We start from the raw sequence: 12,494 nt of genomic DNA, 5'->3' as shown, positions 1-12,494 counted from the left end.
CACTTTAATAGTCTACTCTAGTGGGCATCCTAACACCATGTCATCACTTCCAATTTCTTTTCCCCTAAAATCAATTAATTCAAGCCTCAGTCTCTTTGCCATGTTCTCTTATAGTCAGCTTATTTATTCAACCATCTCCTTTTTAACCATTTAGCCCTGTCTACAGCCTGTATCCACTCTGATCTGTTCATCCCTTTATTTGTCTACAGCTACCTTTCATGCCTCATCATCCAGGTTAAATTTCACGATTCATCATTTCAACAACACTCTTGCTACTTATGTTATACTTCTTTTGCTTTCTTTTCATCACTTTCACCTGAAATTGTCCCAAATTCAGATCAGCTTCACTATTTAATTTTTCTCATTTTCACTTCATTAGCTGCTTCTAGCTTTACGTCCTCTCCCTCGTCCCTTCCCCAAATTTCATTATCCATATTCTCAAATAGTGGCCTAAATGTTTTCATTTCCTTGCATCCAATTTACTCATTAATTTAGTCCTGTCAGTATTCTGACCTCATCCTTTCACCAAAATAATACATTTTTAAAAATATTTTATTTATTTATTCATGAGAGACAGAGGGAAAGAGAGAGAGAGACAGAGAGAGAGAGAGAGAGAGAGAGAGGCAGAGACACAGGCAGAGGGAGAAGCATCTCCATGCAGGGAGCCTGACGTGGGACTTGATCCAAGAACCCTGAGATCATGCCTGAGCCAAAGGCAGATGCTCAACCACTGAGCTACCCACGTGTCCCAAAATAATACATGTTAAGACCACAAATGATCCACATCTTCCTAAATTCTTCAGACAATTATCAGTATTTATTTGAACTTTTATCAAGATACTATGTTTCTGACTCACATGTTGAGGTAACTCTCTTTTCTTGGTTTCTATGTCATAATACGCTTTTTGCTTCTTTCTTCTCAGATCACTATTCTCTGCCTTTTTTTTTTTTTTTTTTCTGTGAGAGTTCATTCTTCTCTACTCACCCAGCAAACACTGACATTGCCAAGGCTCAGTCTTAAGTGATCTCTTCAAATTTTATACTATATGTTATACTATAATTTTATGCTATATAGTATAGTCTATATCATTAATACCTATGGATTAAAGTTTTCTCAGTATGCAACTGACTCAGAAATATAGGTCTCTAGATTTATCTATCTATCTCCCAAGTTGCCGACAAAGGTATGCAACTGCTAGTTGAGATCTCCTTTTGGATGTGGGGAAGGCACCTCAAACAGAGTATGTCCAAAACTAAACAAATGATTTTTATCCATCTCCCCTAGAAAACAAATAAAAACAAGCACGACATAGGTTTTCTGCCATTATACCAATATTTGTCTAATTGTATGAATTAGAAATCCTCCAAGTTCTGTGCATAATGAAACCCCATGAGTTGCAACTTCCACACAACCTAGGATGCCATCATTCCTCTCCAGGAATACTGTTCTCATGTCACAACCACCTCTCTTCTTCTATCTTTGCAACCATTCCACCCAACACATTTTCCACATAAACCAAATTCAATAAACTCACTGTTTAAAACAATGGCTTTGTTGGGACTCGAATCCTGGGTGGCTCAGGGGTAGATCATCTGCTTTTGGCTCAGGGAGTGATCCCGGGTCTGGGAATTGAGTCCTGAATGGGCTCACTGCGGGGACCCTGCCTCTCCCTCTGCGTATTTCTCTACCTCTCTCTGTGTCTCTCATGAATAAACAAATAAAATCTTTTAAAAAATGCATCTTTAAAAAAATAAATAAAACAATTGCTTTGTCTTACTCTAATTTAAAATATTTTAAGTGGCCTATAGCTATATTGTATGTCTATCTGATATCTCTTTTTCAGCCTCATTGTATACCTGTCTTCCCAAAGGTAAAGAGAGCAGTCAAGATTAACTCCAAAATTTGGCCTGAGAAAATTCTAGGATGGCATTGACATTTCCTGAGATAGAGAAGAATGTACAAGGGGCAGGGGCTATTATTGTTAATATAGTTTTTATTGTTTGCAGTGATAGAAATGTCAAAAGTTGTTATTTTTGGAATATCTATTAAACATCAAAATAGAGGGGCACCTGGGTGGCTCAGTCAGTTAATCTTCTGCTTTTGGCTCAGGTCATGATCCCAGGGTCCTAGGATCAAGCCCCCTGTGGGCTCCCTGCTCAGCAGGGAGTCTACTTCTCCCTCTCCTTCTGCCCTTCCCCTTCCCAGCTCCTGCTCTCTCTTAAATACATACATACATACATACATACATAAATATCTCAATAAAAAATAAACATTAAAATGGAGATGTTGGGTAATTTGATAGAGGATTTGGGAAATTAAGAAAGAAAATGTCACTGGATCTATTTATTAACTTGGGAGTCATTTTATGAAATTACCTATGAAGTGACTATTAATAGAGAAGAGGCTGAAAGACTGAGCTCTCAAGCAGGGAAACAATTAGAAGTCAAATGAAGGGAAAAACAAAGAATAGTTAGTGAGGTAGGAGAAAAAACAAGAGTGGTGGTGTCTTAGAAGCTAAGGGAAGAAATAGTGGATAACTGTACCTGCAGACCCTGATTCCAGTAAGTTGAGGACTGGATTTTACAACATGTAGGTCACTGGTGAGCTCTATAAATGCAGTCTCAGGGGACTGGTGGAGGTAATATCTTGATTAGATGGATTCAAGAGAAGTGAGAGGGGAGGAAGTAAAATCAACACATTGTGAATTTCCACAAAAGGAGGTGTATCTGACAAGGTTCACCAATGTTCATAAAAATAAGAAATAGTAGGCTCTCAATAAACATTTGTTGAAGAAAGAATTAAATGAATAAAATAAGTGAAGGGAAAGTCATGATAAAATTACATATATGCATTTAGTTTTATTATTTATTATTTATTTATTTATTTTTTGCATTCAGTTATTTTTTAATAATTTAGGTCATCTTTTTAAAATTCCAGCTTTCCTTATATAATAATACATAGTATTTTTTTTTTTTTTTTGGTAAAGGAAAATCAACTTTTGATTTTGGTTTACAGTTATATGAATTTTAAGAAACATGTATGGTTTCCACTATTTTCAGGATATAGAACAGTTGTTTCATCTCCAAAAACTCCATCACATTATCACTCTATAGTCACGCCCTCCCTCCATCCCCTTCCAGTGGCAACCACTGATCTGTTCTCCATCACTGTAATCTTACCTCTTAAGAATGTCCTATGAATGGAATCATTTCATATGTAACCATTTATGAGTGGCTTCTCTCAGTGAGTCTTTGAGAATCATCTGAGTTACTGTGTGTAACAGTAGTTCATATTTATGGCTCAGTAGTATGCCATTGTATAGAGGTACCATTCATCAGTTGAAAAGCACTTGGGTTATTTCCAGATTTCAATTTGTTATTTAGCAGATAGCCTTTTTGTACAACGTCTATAGTATTAAGTTTCATGTGGTATCACTAAGAAGTACCATTTTAGGAAAGGATAAAGGAAGGTTTTTATTTTTTATAACTATTTTATAAAGTTGCATAAAACTACAAGTTCTTTTCTCTTAAAAGAAAGGCTATTTTAGATTTGATCAGTTTGCAATGTGACCATAACCACTTGTGACATTGTAGGGACTAAGTGCTTTTGAGGTTAAGTTAGTGTTTTGAGGCCAGTAGTATATAGAGAACGCTATAAATATTTTGCATTACAGATGATATTGAAAATATGTTTCTCTACTTATTTTCAAAGCCTGTAAGGCTTTATGTATAAGTACATATGTAATTCTTTTCCCATAGAAAAAAATTGCTGCAACAGTCAGCAAGTGTTTAGAGCCCTGAAAACAATGGATTGTTTCTTTGTGAATCTTCCATATTTTTGTAGTTGTAATAGCCTCTTATTTTAATTGTATTTTATGTACATTAAAAAAAGGCGCTAAAGATAAATTATGTTGGATTTCACTTGTATTTAAATATTATAGAAAAATGTTTTTAAATGTAAAGACAGCGCTCGGGGTAGAATGCTTTTGGGATATAGCAAAATAGAGTAGAAATCAATCCTTAATTTAATTCAGTATAAGATCCAGTTGTGAATTTGTTTACAAGCTGATATGGAAATAAATGTGAAGATCTACTTAGGAACCTCACACTGCTAGTCATTTCCAGAAATGACTATGGGAGAACTGGAGAGATATGCTACAGCTAGAAGACATGGGAGGGATGCAGAGATGGAATTCAGGCAGTATCATTTAGGCTTTTATATTAATGTGCCTTCATTTGTACCCATTGGATCATAAGTCTAAGGAAAAATACATGACTGTACTCTCACACACAATAGAGATGCATGATGTGGAGGGATGTATTATGTAGACACACCCACTGGGGGTTAACCAACTGTTCTTATCTTCTCTTAAAACAAAGAAGTTGAGTTAGTGATGGCTTGAAGCCTGTCCCCTTGTTCTTCATCCATATGATTTGAAGACAGGCCAATCTGTTTTCATTAGGTGCATTAATGGAAGTATAATCCATTTTAATGCACGGCTAAAAGCACATCAAGAAAAGCGTATCCCCACATTCCTGTTCAGGCCCACCATGTCCTCAGGATGTATGTGTGGGGCCACCATTTGTATATAATAGAAGCTGGGCATGTGCATCAAGAAGATAATATTATAGTACCTGAGAATTGGAAAGAGCAATATAATATTAGGTTTTTATTGGGGGACAGACATAAAAATGATAGAAATCCCGGTTTAAGAAAAAAAGTATATTCACTTTCACTGTCTTCTTTGGTGGTATTTATAGAAACAAGCTTTATTCTTCTCCAATGGCTTTCCTAACTGTGGAAAAAAAATAAATGATCTCAGTATGATGCAATGTAATATATAAACCCTTAGCCTGTAATTGTCCCACGTACCATTCAAGTACAAATAGCTGTTTGGCTGAAATTCGGAAGGGTTGTTAAGGTGGACTACTTAAAAAATATGCTTCTGATTGAGGACAAATTAAAAGAGTCTTTGGTGTGTCTCTGTGCATACGTTTGTGCATATCTGTATGGAATGATTCTACAGCACATGAAGAGATGGAGGTAAACAATCAATGATCTAATTCAAGTAGGGAATATTTTATTGTCTAAGTGTTGATTTGCTCAGAGAGACTGTCTTTTCAAGGTTGTTGGCTTAAAAAAATTTCAGCACGTTTCAAGCCTTTCTCCTTAAATTCCTCTTTCTGGTCCTAGCAAGACAAAAATAATTTATTTTTAAAAACATCCTAATAAACCTATGATTGATTAAAATGGGGAGATTTAAAAAATTCTAATTATCTTTCCCCAATTATCATTAAGCTTAGTGTGATGAGGCTTAGTGGCCTCCATTACCTTTTTAAAATCGACTGTCCCAGATCCTCACATTCGAATTCAATAAGCACTTCTTGTTTGAAGTAGAACTATTTCCAATAGACAGTTTCCTTAAATGAGGTTTCTAAATAAAAAGGAGAGTTTTCTTCTTTTTCCCCTCTAAGGAGGTGTGGGTGTGGGGCCTGGGCTGGGAGGCCTTATCAGATATAATGTCCCACTGCTGGACTACTTATTGGATAGTTCATAACCCTTAACTGAGAAGGCATGACCTTTCAGAAATCATGTCTTTAGAGACTCCGTGCACTTTGTTAGGAGCTGTGTTGTTAAATTCAGATAAATCAACACTTGCTTTTACTGAGGATTGTGTCTTTGCATTTTAGTCTATACTGAGTTCAAAGTAATTAAATTTTTACAGCTTAATTTTCTTTCTCAAACACCATATGTGCTGTTTTTATTGTGTTTCTGTGAGGGCATTATATTTCCAAAAAGTCAGTCCTATTATTTAAACCTATTTAGACTCACAACTCCCCATTACTTATATTGGAGCTCTTTTTAGTAGGTTCTAAATGAATGACTTTGTCTATTTATACTTCCTTGGTTTCTGAGGTAATTTATCCTGAATATTTATTACATTGTCATAGGTACACAATCAACTGAAGGGTTTTTTTGTTTTTGTTTTTAATCTCAAGATTTTCTAAAAAAAAAAATGTGTCTATCAGTGGGGTGCTTGGCTGGCTCAGTAAGTAGAGCGTGTGACTCTTGATCTCAGGGTCAGCAGTTGGAGCCCCATATTGGACGTGGAGCCTACTTTAAAATCCATACAAAAATAAGCTAAATTTTAAGTATAACCAAAAAGAAAAACAAAACAAAAAACAACAACAACAAAAAAACATTTGCTTCAGTTTCAGATCTATTTATTCTCTCTATGGTTGACCCCTTCCCATTTTTCTTTTCTCCTTATCCTTACTTAAAAACAAACAAAAATATTTCTTTTTTCTTTGACAAGGTCCCCTTTTTTTCTTGTCATTCTTGTGAAAATCTTTTATTTTCTTCCTTTGTGAATAGCAGTGGATTTTTTTCAGCTAATCGTTTCTCAGGTTGGAAAAACGTAGGTTCTTTCAACTTCGAAATCTCTTGCTTTTAAAGATTTCTCCAGGAGGTGGCACTAAAACACTGTAAAAAGATAGAGTCACACCTCTGCAATTTTAGTCACCTGGATTAAAAAAAAAAAAAAATCTCTGCTGGGTCATGAGGTAGTTGCGTGTAAAGAAGGTATGTTTGCAAACAATAAACATTTTGCACTTACAAAATCTTAGTGCGGCATACATTTAAAGTACTACCCATAGTTTAGTCGGACCTTCTGTGCAAAAGAAATCAATATTCTTCTAGAAATAGTAGTTTATATGAATATGCTTATCTCTGTTGGGGAGAAGGAATTGAGACAATCTTTGTCTCCGAAGAATTTGCTAAGTGTTGTACAAAATATTATGTTAAATCTGCATAAAAATCAGAATTAGAAATGTATTTATTAGTATCCATATGGTTATGTTCCCATTTTGACACGAGGGAATTGGTACACATACTCTGACGCCTATTAGTGTTAATGGGAATTCTATGTGTAAATCCCTAAGTCCCAGTGCATTGAGATGAAAATCTCCATAAGGATTTTAAAAATCTGGGTTTGTATTGTTTTTGGTTATGAAGAAACTCAAAGTGTGGTAGTTGTTCCTACATCTTTAAACTTAGTAAGGATAAGTTGCACCTGAAACAACAGTCCTTGAAGTGTTATGTATTCCAGTTAAACATTCAGTTTTAGTGTGATGATCAATTCGGAGCCAAAAACTAGAGAGGTTTCTCAGATTGCCAACCCCGAGTTCTGGAACGTAGCCATCCCCAAAGAGCTACCACAGCTGTTCCCATAGTAGCAGAGAGGTTGCTCCTGGGTCTAGCTTCCAAGAAGAAATATCTTCCTTTCGATGCCAGTTCAAGCACATTAAAAACAGCAGAGCTTTCTTCTCCCTCCCAGCCTTTATCTCTGCAGCTCCCTCTGCCTCCCCGCAGTTGGGGTGCGCAGCCTCCCGGGCACCTGTTGCTCCTGGGATCTTTGGAACACCACCTGAAGTTGCAGCTGGTCCCCAGTGACCCTATAGAAATGGATTCTTTCCAGAACACTCCAGGCCCAGGCAACGAGGAGTAAGTATCAGCTGCACTGCAGCAACCAGCTCTTCCTGACTGACACTTCTGGTTTTGGCTCTTAACCGGGAGAATGAAGAGAGGGTTTTAACAGCTGGGAGATCTTCTGCCCTACAGATCTAGAAGATTCTTGTGCCAAGAAAGAAAGCCTTCCATGCAGGAATGCAAGGAGCCCGCCAGTCATCTTCTCAGCTGACTGTCTTTCCCAGCTCTGCTTTTCTGAGCTTCGCCCTGCCTAGATGACTAATAAGTGCGATCCCTTGAAGAGTCTGTGTGGTCTCCATCCAGCTGCATTCTCTGCCTCCCCTGGTCCCAAAGGCTTTCTGGCCCTAGTTAAAAGCCCTTCTGTTCTTGAAAATGTATTTCCCAGTAGCCAGAGACTTCAGTTTTCTGTTACTGGATAAGTTGATTAGCCAATATTTATTGAGTATCAACAACGTGGCCAGCACTGTTTTACGCAGATTATAGGAAGGATGGAGGAAAAGAGTCCCATTCTTTTCCAGTGTTCTCAGCCCTCTTGATTCTGACTAGCTGGGGCTTTGAAGTAAAAGAGCCTTTTATTTCCTCTCCTTCTTCTAGGTTGGCTATGTCTACCATTTCCGTCTCAGCCTGCCGTATTTGCCAAGGTGATAGCTGTCACACATCTATCTGGCCTTCTGTGTTTAATGAGAGGGTTTTAAAATGCATGATTGGAGACCGTGTATACTATAGATAGATAATTCCCTCTGGTTTTAGGAAAAGATGAAAAAGAGTCTTTTATGTTAGCCTGAAAATTCACTCTCCTTTATATCCTGTTGGCTTTTAATTTCTAAAGCAAAAGAAAAAAAAATTTTTTTTTCTTTTTCATTTCATGCTCAAGACCAACTGGAGAAGCACAGCACCAGCACCATGTGGCTAGTAATGATTTGCTTCGCTGATAGAGCAAATTGGTTGTTGACAATCGTTGACAGCCACGGACACTGCCTAATAAGCATAAGAGACATTTTATTGACTATAAGACAAAAGTACTGAGGTGGGTTTTGTCCCTTTAAATTTTTATGGACCATAAAATGGAGACCTTGTACCTTTTAAATTTGAATTTAGTCTGAAATTACAGTTACTTCTACTATTGCTCTACTCATGATCTCGAAAAGGGTATACGTATCTATTCACAGGGGGTAAAGAAACCCCATACAGCAGGTATGTTGCTAAGGAATACTTGCACATGCTCACATGAGGAGAAAAATTCAAAGCAAGAGAAAAATGTTTAAGGGGAGTTCTGAGGTCATTGCTACAACTTTTTGATTTGAAGTCATTACTTCAAGTGGAATATAACAAAATTTCTTTAGCACTGGATCCTCAATCTGTATCTCATTTGCCATATTTAAATTCTTAATCCTTAACACCAATTCAAATACCAGGGCACTTAGTAGCTTCCAGCTTCAGGTCACTATTCAAGGAGAAGTGACAGGCAGTAAAAGCACAAAGGCTTGCTGGTGGGTAGGTAACGGATGTCAAAGATTCATAAACAACAAGAGCTTATCAATTATCTATTAGACGAATGTCTTCTGAGTACTGTGGAAGGCAGTGGGGCGGTGACTGAAAAAATCCCCATTCTCAAAAATTGTCGCTGTTCCCAGGGGACTCATGGTCTGGCAAGGCAGGTCGACACAGAGGAAACTAGAGGACCTAATCACAGCCATAAACCTAGTAATTCTGAATGACACATACCTGCTAAGCATCTAATATACCCCATCTTGCTAATCTTCCCAACAGCCTTATGAAATACATATCATTATCTCCATTTTTACCAATGAGGCCATTAAGGCTTAGCGGGATTACGGTACACGGCCGAGGTGTTCCTTATCAAGGGACAAAGACATCACTCGAACCCAGGATTGTCAGGCTTCTGAGACTGAGATCTTCCTTGTTGTTCCTTCTCTTGGGAATGAAAGGATCAAGTCAAACCTTCTGCCAGGAAGACGCCAAGGTGAGCAGGTAAGATTTCACGGAGAAGGCATTTCTCAGGACTGGGGAATACGTTCTCTTGGCACATTTCATTAGCTAATTTAAAATAGAAGAGTTGGAGTGTTGCTAGGTAGTTTATATTTTATTCCATTTCAAGTTGGAAAAATACCTTGCTTCAAAGCTTTGTGTTTGTATATATTCTTTGTGGGGTGGATCACATTGTAGGCAATTTGGAGAAAATGTTTATAGTTGTACAGGCTGAGAATCTGGTCCTTCCCCAACACATATTTTAATGTATAGCAAAACACAGCCACAGTATAGTCCTGCTGTTCATGAAGCAAAGCTCGATTCTGGGACGTATAAACAGGAGTGTAACTATAGAAAACATGAGCTAATCCTCACAGGCCTTAGCATTTGTACAGCTTTGGTAAGAGCCTTGTGTTTAGCAGTGACCAAAGAAATTTAAACAGATATGCGGAACCTGGAGAGAATCCAGGGGAGAGAGCAGGAATGATGTAAAGATTCCTCATGTAGAGAAGGCTGCCTTGTGTAAAGAAAATAATTCAATTCACCCAACACTCATGTGTGAGGGACCCCAGTGGGAAAGGCACAGCCCAAGAAGGCTGGACTCACATCTGTTTTATTAATTAATATGTCCACAGTCCTTTGCCCAGTTCTGGGTACATAGTAGCACCTCAGTTCTTATGTGATGAATTAGGGCCTTAGAATCTAGCAAGAAAAGGATTAATTTTTTTTTTTTTAAGATTTTATTGAGAGAGAGAAAGAGAGAGAGAGAGAGGAGAACACAAGCAGCAGGAGGGGCAGAGGGAGACAGAGACAGAATTCTAAGCAGGCTCCATGCTTAGCACAGAGCCTTCAAGTGGGGCTCTGAACGGTTGGACATGGGGCTCCAACTTATAACCCTGAGATCATGACCTGAGCCCAAATCAAGAGGTGGATGCTTATCCACTGAACCACCCAGGGGCCCCAAAAAAGGATTCATTCTGACTGTATCATCACTGAAGTCTTCATGGAGCACTTTAGTGTTTGAGATAGGCTTTGGATGATGAGGAAACTTTCCACAGGATAAAGAAAATGTACATTTGAGGTGGGGTCAGTCTATGAAGAGATGTAACAGTAAGAGTTTATGTTATCCACGGAAGGCAGACTGCAAGGGCTGCAACTTGGGGTTCATGGGGGGAAAACTGAAACAGAAAACAAGATGAAATTAAACTGATTTCAGGTTATGAAGACTGGAATGTCATGTTAGGAATTTTGTACTTGAGGCAGTAGAGGAAATGAGCATGGGTATTTATTGAACTGTGGTAATACCAAGTTTTAGAGTGGGTAAATATGCAATTTACAAACATTATCTTACTTAATCCTCAAAACCAAGCTGAGGCTTAGAGAGTTGAAGTAATATTCCCAAAGTCACCTATCGGGCTAATCGCGTATCTGTCTGAATCCAGACCTGACTCCAGAGCAGGGCTCGAAACTATTATACTAAACAGCTTTATTATCAAAAGCTTTTGGAGGAGGAAGGGATATGATTGGAACCACATCATCAGTTTAAAGGTTGCATTGGAAAATACAGTGGAAGTAATGAAACCAATAAGATTATTGCAATGGTCCAAGCAAAATGTCATTTAAGGCATAGCTATAGAAATGACAGTGGAAATGAAAAGTAGAGCCTGGCCGTGAAAGCAATGTCAAAGGTAATCTGAGAAGGACTCAAATAGTTTGAATTCGGGGATGCACTTGTCATTAATGTTCTCGGGCAAATAATCCCAATTCTTTCCCTTTTTGGACACATGGAATGCATTTTCTGTCTTTTTGTGGTTGGGTGGAGTCACCTGGTTAATTAGAAACAGTAAGCTATACATGGGAGTCAAGTACATTATTCCTTGCCTGAGTATTTAATCACCAATGTTTCCCCATCTCTCTCTCTCTCTCTCTCTCCTCTCTCTCCCTCCCTCTCTCTCTTTCTTAATATCATGACTTACAATATCTGAGAAGGAGAGTTCTCTTTCAGCCTCATTCTTGAGTGGATATAAGGAGCAGAGAGCCTGTTGACCCATCAGAGGCATGTTCTATGAATGACAAAAACAAAACAAAATAAGGCAAACAAACAAAGAAACCCAAAAGACAGTGTTGTTACAACCACTGAGGTTTTAGGTTTATTTGTTACTGTAGCAAAGTTCAGGTTGACTAGTCTTGAGGATGAGGGAACTGGCTAACATTTATGGAGCACTTACTACGTGATGTGTACTACACATGAATGATCATATTTAGTTCTCAGAAAGAATGTAGTAAGTAGACACCATTTTTATCCCTGTATTTCGGTGAGGATCTAAGATACAGAGCTGTTAAGAGAGGTTGGCTGATGATTTCTTAGCCAAATACTCAAGCTGGGATATGAGTCCAGGCAATTTTCCCCTAGTGACAACATTTTTATATATCATGCTACCTTTCATCATGTTTTCTGGTCCGGATAACTGGAGGGTAACTGGGATAACAGTTACGCGCAACGTTAGTTGAAGAGGGAATAGGTTCCTTGAATATGTGTTGAGGGATTATTATATGTAAAAATATTTTTAGGAAGAGTTGGAACTTTTAGAAGCAAAACATTGGGCAGTTTTATATAATGCTTGAGGGAAAGGTCAAAGCGCGTAGTAGATTAATGCCTGCCCCCCTCCCACAAAGATGTTCATATCTTAATCCTCAGCATCAGTGAATATGCTATCTTGTACATCAAAGGATTCTGCAGGTGTGATTAAGAGAAAACTCTTGAGATGGGAGATTATCCTGGATTTTCTGAATGTGCTCAGAGTAATCACAAGGGACTCTTTAAGAGGAAGGAAGAAGGTGATATGATGATGGAAGCAAACAGAGGCCTTAGAGTCAGAGAAAGGGTGGAAGATGCTAGATTGTCAGCTTTCAAGGTGGAGGAAGTGGTCGTGAGCCAAGGATAGCAGGTGGCCTCTTGTGGTGGGGAAAAGGTAGGGAAACAAATCCTCCCCCAGAGCCTACAGAAGGAATGCAG

The sequence above is a fragment of the Canis lupus genome, chromosome 6 (genome assembly GCF_003254725.2).
Source record: "Canis lupus dingo isolate Sandy chromosome 6, ASM325472v2, whole genome shotgun sequence".
Taxonomy (NCBI): domain Eukaryota; kingdom Metazoa; phylum Chordata; class Mammalia; order Carnivora; family Canidae; genus Canis; species Canis lupus.
This window is presented reverse-complemented; position numbering follows the sequence as displayed.